Source organism: Bombina bombina, chromosome 1, assembly GCF_027579735.1.
Source record: "Bombina bombina isolate aBomBom1 chromosome 1, aBomBom1.pri, whole genome shotgun sequence".
Lineage (NCBI taxonomy): Eukaryota > Metazoa > Chordata > Amphibia > Anura > Bombinatoridae > Bombina > Bombina bombina.
This window is the reverse complement of record NC_069499.1, coordinates 989,016,509-989,040,965: the sequence shown is the minus strand read 5'-3', so window position 1 is coordinate 989,040,965 and position 24,457 is coordinate 989,016,509.

Sequence of the window (24,457 nt, the reverse complement as noted above, 5' to 3'; positions counted from 1 at the left end):
TCTAAGTTAGGGGTGTTAGGGTTAAGTTTAGGGGTTAATATATTTATTTAGTGTTAGTGATGTGGGAGGCCAAAGGTTTTGGGGTTAATAACTTTAGTATAGTGACGGCAGCAACGTTGGGGGCGGCAGATTAGGGGTTAATACATTTATGTAGTTATGTAGGTGGTGGCGACATTGGGAGTGGCAGATTAGGGGTTAATAAGTGTAATGTAGGTAGCAACGACATTGGGGGCAGCATATTAGGGGTTAATAACTGTAATGTAGGTGGTGGCGATATTAGGGGTGGCAGATTAGGGGTTAATAAATGTAATGTAGGTGTTGGCAATGTCGGGGTGGCAGATTAGGGGTGTTTAGACTCGGGGTTTATGTTTGGGTGTTAGATGTAAACATACATTTTCTTTCCCCATAGGAATCAATGGGGCTGTGTTACGGAGCTTTACGCTCCTTTATTGCGGGTGTTAGGCTTTTTTTTAGCCGGCGCTCCCCATTGATGTCTATGGGGAAATCGTGCACGAGCTTATAAAACCAGCTCAAAGCAGCGCTGGTATTTGTGTGTGGTATGGTGCTCAACGCAACTATATTGCCCGCTAACGCAGGTTTTTGGAAAACCTGCGATAGCAGCGCTATTGAAGGTGAGCGGTGGAAATAACTTGCAAGTTATTACCGAGTCACTCATAACGCAAAATTCGTAATCTGGCCGAGAGATATTATGTCTCATTAATAATCATTGACTGTAGAGTGTTAGACCCATAGTTAAAAGTCAGAAGAGCCAAAAAAGGCTCAGCTATAAAAGATAAATATATATATATATATATATATATATATATATATATATATATATAATGAGTATAAATACAGTACAATAGTTTATTGAGATCACTTATTAAAAATATGGATCCATATAACTTATGATATACAGAAAATCTTGAGTTAAATAATACAAGAAAAAAGTAAAGTCCCAAAAAAGATAGTACGTCCCAAAGTTGGGAAAATCCAAAAAATATAGTAAAAATAGTTCCAAAGTAACTCCCTTAACTTCTATAGCAAGATGTATTGTAAGCTATGCATACATATTTATAAAAATAAACTCAATGGCACAGTGTGTACTTATGTCACTGTTTCGAATTAATACTTTTATTGCTATTTTATTGTTTTGAATGGTTTTGAATTGCTTCTGATTGCAGAAAAATGAAATAGAATAGGAATTTCATATTAGAAAGGAAATGAAGAACATAATTACATATTTGGTTTTTATGACTAATAAAATAAATGTATGTTCTCTGTGTTTATCAAAGCGATCATTCTGTGCTTTACAATAGCTGTTATTACTCATTCAAAAACCCTGAATGATAGTTTCAAGGAATGAAGCCTGATGACAGAAACCGGAGGTGTAGTGGCATGAGAAATGCTATTCCATTTAATTAGTAGGAAGATCATGAATACTCAGCAAACCTTGGCAATGTAGTAGTAGTGACAATTCTTTTGTGTCACTGTCCTTCAACAGGAATGTGGGAGAGTTATGCAGACCATTTTCTATATTTGTTTTCTTAACGAATGCTAAAAGCTAACTTTTGCACATCAATACTAAGGGGCCAATTTATGTAGCTGCAAATGCAGCTGTTTCCATGCGAGCCTTCAGGATCTCTGGAAACATAAGTTAAGAAGCAACGGTCTTAAAACCACTGCTCCTTAACTCGTCCGCCACCTCTGAGGCTTTGGAGAGCAATCATTCCAATCGGATATGATCAGGATGATTAACACCCCTTGCTAGAGGCCGATTGGCCACGAATGTGCAGGCGGCATTGCACAAGCATTTCACACAAAATGCTTGTGCAATGATAAATGCCGACAGTGTATGCTGTCGGCATTTATCAATGTCGTCATAATCCGCTACAGTGGATCATGTCCGCCCGCATCTTCATTAATCAGCCCCTAAGAATGTATATTCAAACAAGTTTGAGCACTCAAGTAAATACTGCAGCATAATACCTGAAATATTCTTGATTCTTCAGAAGGGCTGGGTTAATGAGTTTATGAGTATGATTTAGGTTTAGATTTCAAGGTTGAGAACTTGGACCCGATCACATATGCGGCATCGCAAAAGCTGGCGTTGGCTATTTTTAGACGGATGTCGCGATCACATATACGACGACGCATACAAATGCGGCACATATATTTCACCCGTTGGCCTATATTTTTACTCCAATAAACTAACAAAGAACCAACGTCGCAAGTCGGTATCACATCTTCAGTGCAAGGACCTACGCGGCGAAAAGTGAGAAATTTTACTCCATTTTCATCAGCTCTTTTACATACAAAAACTACAAATTAACCGCTAACAGTAAATCAAACCCACCCACCCAGCTCCCCAAAATAAAATAGACCTAACTCTAAAAAAAACTAAGCTACCCATTGCCCCTAAAGGAGCATTTGTATGGGCAGCTCTTTAGTGCCATTTAAAAATAAAAAAAATCCCTAATCTAAAAAAACACCCACCCCCAAAAAAAACTAACACTAACCCCGATATAGGTACTCACCATTCATGAAGTCTGGCGGTGAAGGTCTTCTTCCATCTTCTTTCAGTAGCTCATCCTATTGGATGATTTGAAAATTTCAGCCAAAAGAAATAAAAGGTACATTAATATAAAACGGGTAGCTTGCATTCAATATGCAGTGTGCGGCGGATAATCACATGAAGAGGACCTCCACGTCACTGAAGATCACCTCCTCTGAGGAGGACAACGACACAGGATCAGCACATTGGCGAAGACCACTCTGCAACTCCAGGAAGAAGACAGAAGATGGTCCCGTGATGGATGAAGATGGATCCACCTGGATGAAGACCTTTCTCTGCCTAGAAGAAGGTGGATGTCCAAACTTCAGGGGGGGTTAGTATTAGGTTTTTTTGGGGGGGGTGTTTTTTTCTTAAGATTAGGGCATTTTTATTTTTTAATTGGCAGCAAAAGAGTTGGTTGCCCTTTTAAAGGGCCAGTATACCTAGGAAAGAATGTTATATAATTCTGCACTAAGTGCATCACTGGCACGCAGTCTAATCACAGCCGGCACAATCGCGCTATTAAAATAAATGTAGCTTGCTCTCGCTACCAGACCAGAGTGGGAGCGAGCTACATCGATTTTAATAGCACGATCAGGCGCGCTGTGAATAAACATTGTGCTAGTGATGCACTTAGCAGAAGAAAACAGACCCACTCAGTAGAGCCAGGAGTGGCGTTCTGTTTTCTTTGCATGATATCTATTTAACTATTCACTTTAGAAATCTGGAGCTAAGCTAATGTTATATAATTCTGCAGTATGAAGTCCGGACATCCACCTTCATCCAGGCAGCGAGAAGTCTTCATCCATGCGGCGACATCTTCCTCAATCGCAGGATATTATCTTCATTACGGTGGTGCGGAGCTGTGGAGGCACGGAGCGGAGCTGTCCAGGACCGAGATTTTGTAATCTTAGAGTTTTTATTTTTCGTATTTTTATTGTTTATTATTTTTTGTTATGTTATATTTTTTAAATTTTTTCATAGTATTAGGTTTATTTAAATTTGTAATTTAGTTTTTTTTTATTTCACAGGTAAGTTTTTTTTTATTTTAAGATAGTTATATTGTAACATTTTTTTAAAGTTAGGGGGGTGCTCGGTTTAGGGTTTAATAGTTTAATGTAGTTTTTTGCAATGTGGGAGGCCAGCGGTTTAGGGGTTAATACATTTATTTTATTAGTTGCGATGTGGGGGGCTGGCGATTTAGGGGTTAATACGTTTAGCTTATTTGTTGTGATGTGGGGGCTGGCATTTTAGGGGTTAATACTTTATTATAGTGTTGGCGATGTGGGGGGCCTGCAGTTTAGGGGTTAATAGGTTTATATAGTGTTGGTGATGTGGGTGGGCGGTGGATTAGGGGTTAATAGGTTTATTTAATAGTCGCGATATGGGTGGGTGGCAGATTAGGGGTTAATAGGTGTAATATAGTATTTGAGAAGCGGGAGAGTGGCGGTTTAGGGGTTAATGGGTAGATAAAGGTGGTTAGTGTACTTTGTAATATTTTAGTTATGAGTGTGGAATGGAGGGTTACATTAAGGTTAAAATGCTTGCTTTACAGCCTATACCACCGCCACTCGTAATATGCGTTACCGGCCATTCCATGTGCAATGGCCAATTTTTCAGTGGTATAGCCGTACTGCATCATAACGCAAAACTCGTAATTTAGCCGTTAATTAGGTATATTGCGTAGTGGGGGGATGGTGGTTTAGAGGTTAATACATTTTAGTATTAGTTGTCATGTGGGGGATGGCGAATATAGGGATTTTGACGTGTCGGGTTAATTTTTGGGAGGCGGGTTAGATTTTTACGGGTGATTTAACTTTTTTGTTTTTTTACTTAGACGCCGGCAGACCATATACTGCTGTAAATCATTGACGATTTCAGAAATGTCGATTTCCGCACCTTTCTATACCTTGCCGGTTTATCTGACTTACGGCAGTATCTGATCTGCCACTGCCATATATGTGATTCACCCGATGTGCAAGGTGAACTTACGCTGCACTGAAACCGATGCCTATGAATGTAATCTAGCTCCTTGTCATTAGATTTCATAACAGAACGTAAATTGGCGGGGTTTTCCATTCCTTTGTATCTGTGATAGAAATAGATATTTTGTTGTTCTGTTTTAGAGTATACCAGCTTTGACCCATGCAGTACATTTTTACAATTCTTACAAAGGTTCAGGCACTTTTGTTCTAATAATTTTACTGATATTTTATTCTAAGCACACCGTCTGATGTTCTGGTCCTTTAGATATTCCTGTGTTTGTTACCATTTCAGGTTTATTAACCTCTGTGCTCTAAGGACTAGTGCTTTGTTCTGTTTGTTTGACCAGGCTTATTATTGTGTCATTATTTCCTGGCTCAGACGTGTTGTCTTTTTTACTGTCAGCTATGCTACTTAGGTGTGAACTTGTTTAAGAGTTATCTCTTATATAGCACTATATTTTATTATTGTCTGTTGTGATCACATACTGGGGGAAAGAAACACTAAAAGGACAACTTAACACAGTAGAATAGCATAATCAATAGATGCATAATAAAAAGACAATGCAAATGAGCAGTAAATTATTTTCTGACAAATGTCAAAGTTGGTTACATTTTCCTTCCTAATGCATCATGTGACAGCCATAAGCCAATCACAAAATAAATTTCTGTATATATGTATTATGTGAATCTTGTAAATGCTTAGTGGGAGCCTCAAAAAATGTGTATATGAAAAGGTTGTGCACATTTATATAATGGAAGTGAATTGGAAAGTTGTTTACAATTGTGTGCTCTATCTGAATCATGTCATTTTAATTCTGACTTGACTGTCCCTTTAACAGGGCATACAACTCAAAAATGAAGTGCACGTGTTTTCAGTTCAGTATTTCATAAAATTATTATTGCAATTTACATGTATTCCTAAAAATGGTTGTAGTCAAATAAATCACTGTTTCCGAAATGGCTTTTACTGTGAGCAGAGCATATACTGTATGTGTATGCCTTGCCTTGTGCACCTGCATTCAAACATTGCTCCTGCTCACTATACATTGCATTAGTGATGACTTAATTTGCATGAGGGTGCATGGTGCATATGTGTGTATGCTCTGTACACAGTAGAAGCTACAATTAAAACGGTCATGGGCTAGATTATAATTGGAGCGTCAACGCTCCCGTTTTCTCATATTGGGGCAAAAATGCACCTTTTCAGGCTCTCCTGAAAACTACTCATATTACTGGGTAGTAAATGTGGCCACAAGGTCGCAATCGTGTTTTGCACATTGGGAAACACCAAAAACTCAGACCTCTGGTTAAGTGAAAAAAGTTGCACAAAACAAATCAAAAATACTTTATAATGTACAGAAACACTCATTTTAACACTGTCTGATATATATTTTTTATAAAAATATTGCACGGATAACTTATAAGGGCTCAAAATGAGGAGATGTGAGGTGTAAAAAAAAATGTCTTAAAGTGCTGTTACATAGGGATCCTATGTGACACTTTTCTTAACATAGAAATATGTATATGTATTACAAGTTGAAAGTAAACGCGATCGATTGAGCGCAAAAATTAGCTCTCAGGTGTAAGAAAAAAAAGGGCTGCAAAGGGCTTTAGCATAGATATACATACATATACATGTCTAAATATGTAAGTATATATATATATGTGTGTGTACATCAGTGACGTGCGGTGAGGTCAGAGGCTGGTGAGGCACTGGCTGATACTTCCGGGAAACACACACATATATATATATATATATATATCTCATATGCTATGCTTAACTCATATAAATGCCAGTTACAGATAGCACAGCAGCTGTTCCTAGGTCTTGTTAACTGTCCCTGTGATCTGACTTTGGCAGCGTCTGTAGAGTTAATGGGAACTAGAGCTCTTATTGATCCAGATTAATCTACGTGGTTTCAGCCAAACTAAATTAAAACTATAGTTAGAATATAGCTATTTTTCTATATATTTTGCCCATTGGTACTAACTTGAAATGATCGACTAAGTAGAGGACAGATTACTATTTGCGTCCATACGTCAACATCAGTAAAAAAAAAATTAAAAAAATTATCCTGTTGCTGGTTATTTGTTGTGGCATCCACTCCAGTTTCCCGTTTTTAATATAAATATTTGCATACATTTTATTCTTCAACTCTGCAGATATGTAGATAGCTGTGTGAATAGTTTCATATAAAAGCTAAATAAAGAATAATGGATTCTTAGAATGCTTGAATGTTAAGAAAAGATCTGTACAAGATTTGACAGTGAATTGAATGATTTAAGGTGTTAAAGGGGAAGTAGAAAGCAATTAGCATTTTTGGAAGCCTTTAAAGAGACATGAAACCCAAATTTTTTCTTTCATGATTTAGAAAGAGCATGCCATTTTAAACAACTTTTGAATTTACTTCTATTATCTAATTTGCTTCATTCTCTTGATATGCTTTGCTGAAAAGCATATCTAGATATGCTCAGTAGCTGCTGATTTGTAGATGCACAAAGAGGCCTCGTGTGATTGGCTCACCCATGTGCATTGCTATTTCTTCAACAAAGGATATCTAAAGAATGAAGCAAATTAGATAATAGAAGTAATTTGGAAAGTTATTTAAAATTGTATTCTCTACCTGAGTCATGAAATAATTTTTTGGGGTTTAGTGTCCCTTTAAGTGGTTATGTGGATATGAGGTATTATCAGCTGAGCTTTTACCCTCTATTTATTTGTAATTTGTGGTCTTTTGTAAAGAAACATTTACCCAGAAATACCAACAATTTGCCTGTACTGATTGGTAATTAATGACAAATAAATAGAAAGTAAAAGGACAGCAGATTTGAGCTTCCAATTTGGAACATTTATGCAAGTTGTCGGCTGCCATTTTAAAACAAAATTAAGCTTTTTCCTTGTGTAAAATACGTTGTGTGTGGAAATATCCCAGCAAGCAGTTTGCTTAAAAGATGGGTTATTTGTTTGTAATAATTGAAGGTGTCAAATGTTTTTAACCAAAATAGTGTAGACAAAGGATTCTGACAACTTGAAACAGCTGATAATACCTCAGATCCATATAACCACTTAAAGGCTTCCAAAATTGCAAATTGTTTTCTACTTCACCTTTAATGCCTTAATTTATTTATTCAATTCACTATCAAATTTTCAGTGCACTGCAGACTTACTAGTACAAGGAGGACTTCAATAAGGATGCTTTTGTACAAACATACTGTATATACTAGAGTGATCTAAAAATGTCAGTGTAGTGTACATAACAATATCAATCTGCACAAACATATCTACATTCTAGGGGGTCCATCCGATAAAAATCGTCGCCCGCAAAAGCCGGCGACGCCAATATTTGCGCGGGTTTGGTGTCCTATATACGGCGTAACCTAGAAGTTACGCGCGTATATTTCTGCAGTCGCCCGTAGTTTTTTGGGCTATAGGCAGGTATACCAAACCCGCGCAGTTTGGTATCCAATATGCAGCGTAAGGACTTACGTGGCGAAAATGGAGAAAACTTACTCCATTTTCACCTCGCCACAAAAAGCAGCCGTAAGAAGCCTTACGCTGACTATTGGAGCCCCGTAACTCCCTAAACTGGCAGCTAAAATAAACCTAACACCTAACGCATGCGCAATGTCTATCTCCCTGTCAACCGCGATCTTCTAAAATAAACCTAACACCTAACGCATGCGCAATGTCTATCTCCCTGTCAACCGCGATCTGCTAAAATAAACCTAACACCTAACGCATGCGCAATGTCTATCTACCTGTCAACCGCGATCCCCCCCCCCCGAAATCCCTAATAAAGTTATTAACCCCTAAACCGCCGCTCCCGGACCCCGCCGCCATCTACATAAACTAACCCCCTACTGTGAGCCCCTAAAACCGCTGCCATCTACCTTATCTATCCCCTAATTAGAACCCCTTACACCGCTATCATCTACCTTATCTATCCCCTAATCTGACCCCTTACACCGCCGCCACCTATATAAAAATTATTAACCCCTAATCTAATCCCCCTATACCCGTACCCCGCCGCCAGCTATATTATATCTATAACCCCCTAAAGTGAGCCCCTAACACCACCGCCATCTATATTAAAATTATTAACCCCCAATGTAAGCCCCTTACACCGCCGCCATCTCTATTAAAATGATTAACCCCTAATTTAATCTACCTACCCCGCCGCCAGCTATATTATCTATGTTAACCCTAAGTATATTATAGTTAATATAGGTATTACATTATATATATTAACTATATTAATCCTAATTATATTAGGGTTAATATAGTTAATATAGTTACTATAGTATTTATATTAACTATATTAACTCTATCTAACCCTAACACCCCTAACTAAATTTATATTAAATTAATCTAATTCATTTATAAACTAAAATATTCCTATTTAAATCTAAATACTTACCCCCTGAAGATCTCCCTACCTTGTCTTCACCACACCGGGCCGAACTCCTGATCTGATCGGAACAGCCAATAGAATGCGAGCTCAATCTGATTGGCTGATTGGATCAGCCAATCGGATTGAACTTGAATCTGATTGGCTGATTCAATCAGCCAATCAGATTTTTCTAACTTAATTCCGATTGGCTGATAGAATCCTATCAGCCAATCGGAATTCGGCGGACGCCATCTTGGATGACGTCATTTAAAGGTACCTCATTCCAAGTTCAGTAGTCGGCCGGGATGGATGCTCCGCAGCGGCGGAGCGAAGAAAGAAGATTGAAGATGCCGCCGGAAGAATGAAGACTTTGCTGCCGCTTGGAGGAAGACGTCGCCGGAGGAAGAATTCTTCTTTGCCGCTTGGAGGAAGACATCGCCCGGATCGGATCAGGAGTTCGGCCCGGTGTGGTGAAGACAAGGTGGGAGATCTTCAGGGGGGTAGTGTTAGGCTTTTTTAAGGAGGGTTTGGGTGGTTTTAGAATAGGGGTATGTGGGTGGTGGGTTGTAATGGGGGGGGGGTATTGTATTTGTATGCAAACGAGCTGAATTATTTGGGGCATGCCCCACAAAAGGCCCTTTTAAGGGCTGGTAAGGTAAAGAGCTTTGAAATTTGTTTAATTTAGAATAGGGCAGGGAATTTTTTTTATTTTGGGGGTTTATTATTTTATTAGGGGGCTTAGAATAGGTGTAATTAGCTTAAAAATCTTGTAATTTTTTTTATTTTTTGTAATTTAGTGTTTTTTTTTGTAATTTAGTTTAGTTAATTTAATTGTATTTTTAGATAGATGTTTGTAGTTTATTTAATTTATTGATAGTGTAGGTGTATTTGTAACTTAGGTTAGGATTTATTTTACAGGTAATTGGGTAATTATTTTAACTAGGTAGATATTAAATAGTTAATAACTATTTAATAGCTATTATACCTACTTAAAATAATTAACAATTTACCTGTAAAATAACTATTAACCCTAACATAGCTACAATGTAATTATATTGTAGCTATCTTAGGGTTTATTTTATAGGTAAGTATTTAGATTTAAATAGGAATATTTTAGTTTATAAATGAATTAGATTAATTTAATATAAATTTAGTTAGGGGTGTTAGGGTTAGATAGAGTTAATATAGTTAATATAAATACTATAGTAACTATATTAACTATATTAACCTTAATATAATTAGGGTTAATATAGTTAATATATATAATGTAATACCTATATTAACTATAATATACTTAGGGTTAATATAGATAATATAGCTGGCGGCGGGGTAGGTAGATTAAATTAGGGGTTAATCATTTTAATAGAGATGGCGGCGGTGTAAGGGGCTTACATTAGGGGTTAATAATTTTAATATAGATGGCGGCGGTGTTAGGGGCTCACTTTAGGGGGTTATAGATATAATATAGCTGGCGGCGGGGTACGGGAGCGGCGGTTTAGGGGTTAATAACTTTATTAGGTTGCGGCGGGGTACGGGAGCGGCGGTTTAGGGGTTAATAGCTTTTTTATTGTTAGGATAGTGAGGGGGGATAGCGGATAGAGGGTTAGACAGTGCGGGCTATGTTAGGGAGGCGTGTTAGACTTGTCGGGCTATGTTAGGGAGGCGTGTTAGACAGTGCGGGTGTTTTAGACTTTAGTCAGGTTTTATAGGCGCCGGCAGTTTCTAACGTGCTGCAAGTCACTGGCAACGCCAGAAATTTGTACTTGCGCAGATTTCTGGACATCGCTGGTTTGTCAGACTTACGGCACGTTAGCATCTGACGGCGACTTATATGGGATAGCTCGAGTTGCGAGCTGAAACTGCGGGCGACGCCGGTTCCCTCGCTTGCGCCGCAAACTGCGATCTATATCGGATCGCGCCCTTGGAAAGAAGTATAAAATATCATAGAAATATGTTCATGTGTATATATATTTGTAGGGGTCTATATATTAACACCAAAAGTTTGCAAAATAATTGACAATCACTAAAGTAGCAAGCACTGCTACAATGGCTCTTTCTTTAGAAAAATGCACATAGGTTTGCACATCTTCTCATACACACAAACAAAAGTAGTGTGTGTGTATGCGTGTGTGTATGAATATGTATGTTTGTGTAGTGTGTGTGTGTGTAATGTGTATATGTAGAGTGTATGTGTGTATGAATATGTATGTTTGTGTAGTGTGTGTATGTGTGTGTATGAATATGTATGTTTGTGTAGTGTGTGTATGCGTGTGTATGAATATGTATGTTTGTGTAGTATGTGTGTGTTTGTATGTATGTACTGTATGTTTGTGTAGTATGTGTGTGTGTATGTATGTACTGTATGTTTGTGTAGTATGTGTGTGTGTATGTATGTACTGTATGTTTGTGTAGTGTGTGTATGTGTGTGTATGAATATGTATGTTTGTGTAGTATGTGTGTGTGTGTATGTATGTACTGTATGTTTGTGTAGTGTTTGTATGTGTGTGTATGAATATGTATGTTTGTGTAGTATGTGTATGTGTGTGTATGAATATGTATGTTTGTGTAGTATGTGTGTGTGTTTGTATGTATGTACTGTATGTTTGTGTAGTGTGTGTATGTGTGTGTATGAATATGTATGTTTGTGTAGTATGTGTGTGTGTGTATGTGTGTGTATGAATATGTATGTTTGTGTAGTGTGTGTATGTGTGTGTATGAATATGTATGTTTGTGTAGTGTGTGTATGTGTGTGTATGAATATGTATGTTTGTGTAGTATGTGTGTGTGTGTATGAATATGTATGTTTGTGTAGTATGTGTGTGTGTGCATGTGTGTGTATGAATATGTATGTTTGTGTAGTGTGTGTATGTGTGTGTATGAATATGTATGTTTGTGTAGTATGTGTGTGTGTGTATGTGTGTGTATGAATATGTATGTTTGTGTAGTGTGTGTATGTGTGTGTATGAATATGTATGTTTGTGTAGTGTGTGTATGTGTGTGTATGAATATGTATGTTTGTGTAGTATGTGTGTATGTATATGTGTGTGTATGTATGTACTGTATGTTTGTGTAGTGTGTGTATGTATATGTGTGTGTATGTATGTACTGTATGTTTGTGTAGTGTGTGTATGTATATGTGTGTGTATGTATGTACTGTATGTTTGTGTAGTGTGTGTATGAATATGTATGTTTGTGTAGTATGTGTGTGTGTGTATTTATGTACTGTATGTTTGTGTAGTGTGTGTATGTATATGTGTGTGTATGTATGTACTGTATGTTTGTGTAGTGTGTGTATGAATATGTATGTTTGTGTAGTATGTGTGTGTGTGTATGTATGTACTGTATGTTTGTGTAGTGTGTGTATGAATATGTATGTTTGTGTAGTATGTGTGTGTGTGTATGTATGTACTGTATGTTTGTGTAGTGAGTGTATGTATATGTGTGTGTGAGAATGTGTATGTACAGTATGTATATGATGAACATTACAGTGGCCATTATTATAAACAACATGTTTTTCAATAAAAAATGTTTTACTCATTAAATAACTGCCTTGCTTGCTGTATTTCCCTGTTCTCCCCTAACAAACATAATATGGCCTGTGATGACAATAAAGATGTGACTGTTTTGTGTATTTTAAAGAAGGGAGACAGAGTGCACAAAATAAATTCCCTGGAGAGCCATACACTCACCCGTGCAGTACAGACTTACTTGATTCAGCAGAAGTTCAGTGGGTCTGCAGGGTCACCATGGGGGAGGGATGAAGCATAGTGTTGTACTAGTAATATATTATACAGCAGAGGTCAGCTGCCAGTGTTTCATCCTCTCCTCCATCCTGAGTCTGACTGCAAAAAAACTTTGCAATTTGACACAGGATGGGGTATTTGCTTGAAAGCATTTGAGGACCTGTAAAAATAAACAAACCTTGAACAGACAGACCTCGCTCCCTTCCTAGCCCAGCCGAGGATGAGCATGTTTAAAAAGACAGATTTACAATGTATCCCTGTCTGAGGCTGAGAGGACCTGTGGATTGGAAATGAATGTCAAAGAAAAAAAAAAACAGGGAGGAAGGGGTTATCAGGGAAAGGAGCAACAGTATATAAAAGTGTCAGTGCAGTGTACTAGCCCTACTGGTCTTTAGCACTTTTGTTTTCCAATTATTCCAAATGTAATTTTGATGTCTCCTTTTTTTTTCTCAGGCTGAGAAAAAAAGGAGGCATGAAAATGACATTTGGAATTGGAAAACTAAAGAGCTAAAAACCAGTAGAAGTAGAACACTGCACTGACACTTTTATATACTAAAGTATTCCAGACCAGTAGTGTGATTTACCACCCCCCACACAGCACACACGTACCTCATTATTGAATTCCCTAGCCTGCACACAGCAGCTAACCGTTCTTAAGGAATGCAGCATGGGGACAGAGACGGAGCAAACAAGTTCAGTCCTCCCCACTCCCCTCACCCACCCACACCACTGTTCAGTGCACTGAAGTGCAGCTAACACGGGCCATATTAAACAGCCTCAGATCCCCCCTTTACTGCTGCAGATTCTGAATCTGAGTAACTATGTTGTAATAATTAATTTGCAATTATGCACTCATCTTTATCTGGCAAAGTTTTCCTCCGGCTCCTGTCTGACTTAGTCTCCACTTCTCACCGGCAGCAGGCTGACAGGCTCCTCCTAGTTTCTGTTTCCCTCACTCCTAGAAGAAGAAGTTCTGAACTTCTGAGAGTCCCGGCACCCTCTCAGTCCACACTCCTCCAGGCAGCACAGAGCCACTACGGTAGCGCACTAAGCGCAGCAAACAGTCCTGTCCTCTCCTCCGGCAGGCAAACGCCTCCTAAACACACAGTCAGCGGCAGCCACAACACCTAGGCAGACTGTGGCACACTAGGCAGCAGCATGCAGAGCAGCTCAGGAACTCCCTCCACAACTCTTCTTCCCACCAGTCTGTCTCTTTGCGCGCGTTGCCGACGTCACAAACGGTCACATGACCCACCTGTCATTCAGCAGCCCAGGCACGCCTCCCCACAGTGCTGCTGAATGCTGATTGGGTCAGTGAACACTAGCTCATCATGGAGGCGGTTTTGAGAACCGCCTCCATTCAGCTTGTAAAGTGCCCGGCGAGTCAACAGTAGGTGGCGCAGCAGCTAAGTGAAGCAGACTCAACACTTTGATCCATGTTGCGCAATTCAATGGATGGCAGCGGACTGGCTCACTGCCTCCTAATTGCGCAACATTGGAATCTGTGTTGTTACTGTCTTCACTTTTTCAGCGCAAGCGCAGTAGCGCACAACGCAGTGTGAGTGTACGTTCAACGCAGTCGCACATTACATGTCATGAACTACAGTTACTACATATTACTGGTGGAAATAAAGTAAGGGGGGGTACCCTTGGGACAAAATTAATAAATAAAATAAAAAACACTTTTTTTTTTTTTTATTAAATATTATTTTAAATCTTTTTTTCCTCATTGGACAGGGTAGGCACTGCCTCCCCTGCCTCCTATTACTGCACGTCACTGGTGTACATATGTATTTGACATGTGCACATATGTATTTACAGATATATATGCACATATAAACACATAAATACATATGTATAGATATATAGACATATACACACACACATATATATATATATATATATATATATATATATATATATATATATATATATATAAATATATATATATATGTGTGTGTGTGTGCATTGGAGCCCTTTGCAGTCAAGTAGATGAAAACATATTTATGCAATTTTCATATTTAATAAAGTGTTTAACTATGTATTTAATATAAATATTTCACATTCCAATGTTCTGCACATAGTGGAATATGTTCTAAGTAATTATAAATAGATATTCCTATATATCTGTATATATCTACACCCATATATATATATATATATATATATATATATATATATATATATATACATAGGAAAAACAAACCTGCTCAACGGAGCGCCCCTGTGGTATGTAGCTGTAAATCCAATGAGGTGATAGGCACTGTTAGAGAGAGGGTAGCAAGCAAATGAATGTTGTTCCCGGGCGGCAAACAAAAATTCCCAGTGCGTCTGCACACGCACAAAAAGTAACAGTTAATCCAAGATTGGGAAAATAAATGAGCGCTCCAAGCCCAGAAATATATAAAAAGTCAATTTTATTCCATACTTATTAAAACCATACAAAATAGAATAAAAAGTGGTAAGCACTATTGTGCAAAAAACAAGTTGAGGAACAGGTGCAAAAACAGCAAACGTTTCGTGCTCCACGCACTTGGTCACTGCTGATTGATACACCTGTTCAGTGCTCCTTTTATTACCTGGAATCCTTAAAGTGAAATCACAAATTTTATTAACCTGTATTTTGCCATTCTGTGCGGGAGCCTATGACAAGAAACTTTTTTTTATTTTCAATACACAAAATATTATATATAGATAAGCAAATTGATTCATGTTAAGAATTTAATTATTATGCCCAAGGAAAATATATCCTAAGTCAAATTTGATTATGTTTTACATTTTTTATCTCCTATAATTGGAAAATGTATACATATCATTCTATGAAACATTATTTCAAAACCTGTATATAATCAAGGTCAATTCTCATATTCAGTTTAAACTAATAAATTATAGCATACACCTTGAACAGGTTGGTACTGTGATTTGCAGAGAATGAGCCTATGACAAGACACTGTAATTTACATAAATTTCTTTTAGATAGATACATAGTAATTTTGTGTTAGCCTTATGTGGGAAACTAAAATTAAGATAGATGGGGAGATATTTTTATATCAAATACTGTTTTTTACTGTGAAGAAGACACAAGCATTACAACTATGAATAAGAGCACATGACAAGAGCAATACCCTAAAATTAGAGATTATTGTTATTTAGTGAATAGATCTAAATCCCTTCTCATGTTAAGGCCCTCAGGATGTGTAGTCTGTAAATTGAACATCCACATAACTTCCCTTTTATCAAGGGTTTTCTCTCTGTCACCTCCTCTTCTCCATTGTGGGACAAAATCTATCCCAGAAATTTATGTAAATTACAGTGTCTTGTCATAGGCTCATTCTCTGCAAATCACAGTACCAACCTGTTCAAGGTGTATGCTATAATTTATTAGTTTAAACTGAATATGAGAATTGACCTTGATTATATACAGGTTTTGAAATAATGTTTCATAGAATGATATGTATACATTTTCCAATTATAGGAGATAAAAAATGTAAAACATAATCAAATTTGACTTAGGATATATTTTCCTTGGGCATAATAATTAAATTCTTAACATGAATCAATTTGCTTATCTATATATAATATTTTGTGTATTGAAAATAAAAAAATGTTTCTTGTTATAGGCTCCCCCACAGAATGGCAAAATACAGGTTAATAAAATTGACTTTTTATATATTTCTGGGCTTGGAGCGCTCATTTATTTTCCCAATCTTGGATTAACTATATATATATATATATATATATATATATATATATATATATATATATATATATATATATATATATATATATATATACTGTATATATATATATATATATATATATATATATATATATATATATATATATATATATATATATATATATATATATATATATATAGTATACATATATATATTCTACCAAAAAACATTATATTATTATATATTTATAATATATAAGTGTTGGGTTAGCACACTTGAGAAAATGTGATCAGGTTTGCGCATGAGTAGAATGTTTTCTTTCTCCATTAACTTCTAAGGGGGAATACATTAACGCAGTTAGGTTAGCACTCCTGCGAAAACTTTTTACTTTCAACTTGAAATACTAGCGCTACCCGACTGGCAAAAAGCTTACTGCTATCAGAGTTAGCATGCAAATGAGAGTGATAAATAGCACTCTACTCATAATCTAGCCCAATATTGCTGTCATTGTGAGCCTGATGATAAAATATTCTCCTGCTTGGAGACAAATTTTAGTGCAGACCTCACAGGGGCTGAATTTATTGAATGCTAAAAGAAAAAGGGCAAAGCCCTCCAGCACTGTGAAATCTCTAACAACATTCTAGACAGGCAAATTTTGCTATACTTGTCTAAGGGGTGTTCTCTGCATTGCTTTAAGAAGAGAGACAAGCCAAATTGCAATATAGAAAAGCATGATTTGAAAGTTTTGTTACACTTACACTTTGTGATTTGTACTTGATATTGCTTTACACATCAGATTGGGCCTTTTCAGTATACTTAGATTTAAGTTTTGCATTTTATATTTTATATTTTAATACAGTGAGATTTAGAATTTGATTCAGTCGTGATTTTACAAATTCTGATTTTGTTTTGAAAGTTTCTGTGTTATTTTAACAAATTAGGGTCATACTTTGTATATTTTACTTTGTATTTTCTCTATAGTAAAATAAAAAAGACCTTCAGAAAGTGGGAAGAAACAGAGAAGTTCACTGGGTTGAACAGGAGTGTTCACAGGGTATGTCTGAAGCGCTCTCATTAGTTTTTAAAATACTGTAAGCATTTTACACAAGTAATATATACTACACTATTGGCAAAAACAAGTTAAATTGTAGTGAAAACACTTCAGTTTAATTTGTAGTTGCTGCAATCTGAGACTTTATATCAGCCCCAGGTGTTCTCCAACTTTTTTCTCCACTGTGAAATTCTGGATCCCAGAGAGCCTCATTACTTTTTATGGAATTCATCTCTCATCTCTTTGGACTTCAAGTTTCTGCACTTTTTCTTATAGAATTCGGTGAGTTCAGCACTACTAAGTCTGCACTATAATTTATCTCCATACTAGATAATCTTTGCTTATTGGGCCCATAGAAAGTAATGAAGCTCTCTGGGAAACTAAAGTTGTCAGTTTTTCAGTTTTATTTTAAATAGAAGAAACACAAAGTACAATTTAATTTGTAAAAGATACAGTACACATAAATGTGCAAATTTGTAAAAACACAATTCTATCCTAATAAACTGCTGTATACAATATGAACTTTAAAAAAGAAAGTGCAAAGTTTAAATGTAATAAAACTTAATCTGACATCGAAAGTAATATAAAATACAAAGCACAAAGTGTAAATGTAACAGAACTTTGATGGCATGCAATGCTGTATTGTACTGGGCTTCTCTCTCCTTCACATACAGAAATGCAGGGAATGTTCCTTGGAGAAGTAAAACAAAATCTTCCTTTTTAAAATTTCACAAGGGATCTCGCAGTGCTGGAGGATTATTTTATATTATCTTGTCTGAGTGGAAAGGTTTACATCATTAGGCCCTTGGTGAGAAGTGGGTTTGTTCTTCCTTCAGGCCAACCTATTTGGAGGGATGTTCCTGAAGCAACTTTGAATACAGACAAATCTTTAAAGCTGTTTCGCTGAATCTTGCAGTAGCATGGAATATATCAGTAAGCTGCTAGCCTCCATTGTAACATCTCCATAGGTTATTGATGTCAGGTTTGTATTTTGAAATAAAGATTAGCACAGGTATATCAAAGTAATAGATAAATGTGTAAAAGCTTCTAGCAATTTTGATTAAACGTACAGTAAGTGCGATCCCTTTAAAGAAGTCAATGAGGGTGCAGGGATTTTTCTTGCGCCATAACTTTAATTACTCTATAGGTTGTATTATCAGCAGGGGTGGAGTAATTACTAACTGAACCAGTAACAGGATTGTCATCTTTCCCCATGTAAATAATAAGATTCACATGTAAATGAACAAAACAATACGTGTTCATACTGGTATAAAAATAAGGATAAAGTACTGGAGCTACAAAGCTAGGGACAGCAGGACAATAGGGATGGGCGAATGTGTTTATATTCAAATTCAAATGTTAGAACGAATGTTATTGTAGAAATTCGATTTACATAATAGAATGTTGATAAGAACGAATATTCTTAAAAATTCGATTTTCTAATGTTATTTACAGTTTTCGAATGTCACATTCGAATTTGAATGTCACATTCGAATTCGAATGTCATATTCAAATTTGAATATTACATTTATAAAACAATTGTAAAAACAATTGTAGACTAGAAACACTATTTCGAATTCGAATGTCACATCCGAATCGAATATCACATTTGAATCGAATATCACATTCGAATTTGAATATTACATTTATAAAACACAGTATTAGAATAGAAATACAATTTCGAATTTGAATGTTACATTCGAATGGAATATCACATTCGAATTGAATATAACATTCAAATCGAATATCACATTTATTAAACACAGTTGTAAAGTAGAAATACTATTTCAAATTCGAATGTCACATTCGAATTTGAATGTCACATTTGAATTTGAATATTACATTTAAAAAACACAGTATTAGACTAGAAATACTATTTTGAATTTGAATGTGACATTCGAATTCGAATGTCACATTAGAAATCGAATATTACATTTTAAAACACAGTATTAGACTAGAAATACTATTTCAAAATCTAATATAACATTCAAATCAAATTTAATATTTATTAAACACAGTTGTAAACTAGAAATACTATTTCGAATTTGAATGTCACATTCGAATTCGAATGTAGCATTCAAATTCGAATATTACATTTATTAAATACAGTTGTAGACTAGAAATACTATTTCAAACTTGAATGTCACATTCGAATACGAATATTACATTTCGAAATTGAATGAATACATAGCGAAACATTCTATTATTCGAACAAATATTTTCGAATTTTATTGAAAAATTCAAAAACGAAAATTTGAAAATAGAATGTTAGAATGTTATATAAACAATCGAAATTCGATTCGAACAAATGTATCAAAATTCATTTTAAATTTCGAATTTCTAGAAACATTCGCCCATCCCTACAGGACAACAGTATCACAATATCTGTGATAATGACAAATAAGTGTAAATACACTATTAATAAGGTGTGTTATAAATAAGTGTAAATATACTATTAATAAGGTGTGTTATAGTAGTCTATTCAATGTGTCAAAAAGTGCTACTAAGGAGGAGCTCGAAAAAGCAGATTACAATAGTACAAATTTGAATAAATTAAAAACACTGCAAATACTACATGTATAATACACGTACAAATGCTAAAAACAGAAGGATATAATATACAGATATTACTGATATACTGCTGGTTACTATGTTGGATTGGATCACAAAATATAGTGAGTTTAGATCACAAAATAGGAGGGCAATAAATGTGTTAAGTCTTGTAGATAGTATAGTTCTACAATAATTAAAAAACTAGATCATGTAAAAAATTTGAATGTGATAACACTCTGGACGTCCAGAATGTAAAAAATGATCGTTAGAAATATTTACGTTATAAGTTATATGCCATAAAATGCAAGTGGTTATATAACTCTGGGTATAAAAAAATTAAATAAAAAACAAGGTATGCATTATAAAATGTAAGCGGTTATATAACCCTTGTACACCTCCAATGATAATCTGAGGATACAGAGAGTACCGTATTAGCCACTCACTCTACGTCTAGAGTGGTGGCGCTTGTCGGTGTAGTAAGAGTATTCTACTCTAGTGGGAATGAATTGGCTCTCAAGGTAGAAGCGTTCTGGACTGTTAATTTCTTCGGCCGCTCCAGTGGCTCTGGTCGACTTCACAGGCCACTCTGGAGGTTGATGTATCACTGCTGTAGATGCACCTGATATAATTCTTGACTACTGGGTTCCTTGCTGTGTCTGATCGTCACGTGGGTATACTCGTCAGCTGACACACAGCTGAGTGCGGCTATGATATTTTCTTTAGATAGTGCTTAAAAACTTTCTTTTCTCTGTCTTCCATTTTGATAAGAAAGGTGTGATCTGCATTGGAGGGTTATATAACCACTTACATTTTATGGCGAATAACTTATAACGTAAATATTTCTAACAATCGTCTAGAGTCTTATCACATTCACATTTTTTACATCATCTAGCTTTTTAAATATTGTAGAACTATACTATTTACAAGACTTAACACATTCATTGCCCTCCTATTTTGTGATCCAACATAGTAACCAGCAGTATATCAGTAATATCTGTATATTATATCTTTCTGTTTTTAGCATTTGTATGTGTTGTATGTGTATTATACATGTAGTATTTGCAGTGTTTTTAATGTATTAAAATTTGTATTATTGTAATTTACTTTTCGAGCTCATCCTTAGTAGCACTTTTTGACACATTGAATAGACTACTATAACACACTTTATTAATAGTATATTTACACGTATTTATAACACACCTTATTAATAGTGTATTTACACTTATTTATCATTATCACAGATATTGTGAGATACGGTTGTCCTGCTGTCCCTAGCTTTGTAGCGCCAGTACTCTATCATTATTTTACTACCAGTTTCTCTTGGGGGCCTTTTTTGGGGGAGCCCTCCTGTACTTGGCTTTAGGGTAGTTCTATAGAGCCAGCTCTTCTCGCACATACTGGTACAGAAACCAGGTTTGACAAATATTATGCTACTTCAATATTAGGAATAGGGTACAGCTTCATCCATTAAAGAGCACCTTTATTATTTTACACCATGGGGTCCAAGCACTAGAAATGTTTCAAGCCACCTATGATTAGGAGCCCATTGTGGGCTTAAAATGTTGTTTCTGGTGCTTGGAGCCAATGTTGTACTTATAAATGTCCTTTTTTTAAGGCTTGTACCAGTGCTCGGGCAGTAGAACTGGGATCTGCATTGTTTATGTTAAATAAAACATTGAAACCTATATGATTTTCACCTTGTTTTGGCAAGCTAGATTCCTTATGATTTATTATTATTTTTTGATAGATGAACATAATCCCCAGTCAACAATCACATTAAGCTATAGCCCAGTGAAATAGAAACATACTTAATTATGCCAAAGTCACCAGAGCATTGAAGCCTAATATTTCACAGTGTAAACACTTTCCTAAAATGTGCCAGGACAGTAAGTCATGCATTAATTAATCTGTTTATGTGAAGTCTCAAAGGAAGGAATTAAAAAACATGCTTCTAAAATACTGTCTCTTCCTTTACACACAGCCTTATACACACAGCATGTTACACCTGCATACAGACCAAAGCCTTTATCCTAAAGGGCACACACATCCATCTGCCCTGAACCTAGTAGTGACTGTACAATCTACATTACACACATGTCTTTAGGTATATCTCTTTTCTTTACAGTTCATATATCATTGGGTGCAAATATAATACATAAAATGTACACAAACCCTTTCGTAATTCTGTCCACAGTATGTGCACTGCTACACACTCACACTAAGGCACTCTTACACACACACAAAGCCACACTCATACACACACACACACTAAGGCACACTGACACAAAGGCACACTCTCACACACACTAAGGCACACTGACACAAAGGCACACTCTCACACACACATACACACACTAAGGCACACTCACACACACACACATACACACACTAAGGCACACTGGCGCAAAGGCACACTCTCTCACACACACACACACACACACACACACACACACACACACACACACACACATACACACACACACTAAGGCACACTCACACACAAAGGCACACTCACACACTCACACCTTAAGGCACACTGACACAAAGGCACACTCACACATACACACACATACACACACTATGGCACACACACACACACACACACACAAAGGCACACTGACACAAAGGCACACTCACACACACACATATACACACACAAAGGCACACTCACACACACACATATACACACACAAAGGCACACTCACACACACATCTATACACACACAAAGGCACACTCACACACACACATATACACACACAAAGGCACACTCACACACACACATACACACACTAAGGGACAATGACACAAAGGCACACACACATACACACACTAAGGCACACTCACACACAAAGGCATACTCACACACACACACTAAGGCGCACTCTCAAACAAAGGCACACTCACATATACACACACTAAGGCACACTCACACACAAAGGCACACTCACACACACACACACATACACACACTAAGGCACACTCACACACAAAGGCACACATACACACACACTAAGGCACACACACACAAGAAAGGCACAATCACACACATACACTCACACTAAGACACATTCACACACACATTCACAGACCCTTCTATCTCTATGTGTGCACATATACAGTCTGCTGCCTCTAGTTATAAGCATGTAGCCAGCTCTTTTTTTCACACAAACAGCCTTTAGTCTATAAATGCAGAGGGTCAGATTACAAGTGGAGCACTAAATAACGCTTTAATGGAAGCGATATTTGCGCTCTACTGTGTAATACCCACGCTTAGGCTTGTTCAGAGATGGCATCAGAACTTCAGCACCAGCAAAGGGGGTAAATTGTGCACTGATGGCAGCAAATATAAGAATATATGTATATGCTGATATACATATATAATTATGTGTAAAACATAATTTATGGTTACCTGATAAATTTATTTCTCTTGTAGTGTATCCAGTCCACGGATCATCCATTACTTATGGAATATATTCTCCTTCCCAACAGGAAGCTGCAAGAGTCCACCCACAGCAAAGCTGCTATATAGCTCCTCCCCTAACTGCCATATTCAGTCATTCGACCGAAAACATGCAGAGAAAGGAAAAACCATAGGGTGCAGTGGTGACTGTAGTTCAAATGAAAAAATTACCTGCCTTAAAGTGACAGGGCGGGCCGTGGACTGGATACACTACAAGAGAAATAAATTTATCAGGTAAGCATAAATTATGTTTTCTCTTGTTAAGTGTATCCAGTCCACGGATCATCCATTACTTATGGAATACCAATACCAAAGCTAAAGTACACGGATGATGGGAGGGACAAGGCAGGTACTTAAAAGGAAGTTACCACTGCCTGTAAAAAACCCTTTCTCCCAAAAATAGCCTCCGAAGAAGCAAGGTATCAAATTTGTTAAATTTGAAAAGTATGAAGCGCAGACCAAGACTCCGTCTTGTAAATCTGTTCAACAGAAGCCACATTTAAAAAAGGCCCAAGTGAAAACCACAGCTCTAGTAGAATGAGCTGTAATCCCTTCAGGAGGCTGCTGTCCAGCAGTCTCATAAGCTAAATGAATTATGCTTTTTAACCAAAAAGACAGAGAGGCTGCTGAAGTCTTTTGACCTCTCCTCTGTCCAGAATAGACAACAAACAAGGTGAACGTTTGATGAAAACTGTAGTAGCTTGTAAGTAAAACTTTAAAGCACAAACCACGTCCAATATTGTGTAATAGACGTTCCTTCTTTGAGGAAGGATTAGGATACAAGCATGGAACAACTATCTCTTGAGTGATGTACTTGTTAGATACCACCTTAGGAAAAAACCCAGGTTGGTACGCAGGACTACCTTATCCGTACGAAGGACCAGATAAGGAGAATCACATTGTAACACAGATAACTTGGAGACTCTACGAGTCGAGGAATTAGCTACCCAAAAGGAACTTTCCAAGATAAAGATTGATATCTATGGAACAAAAAAGGTTCAAACGGAACTTCTTGAAGAACCTTAAGAATCAGGTTTAA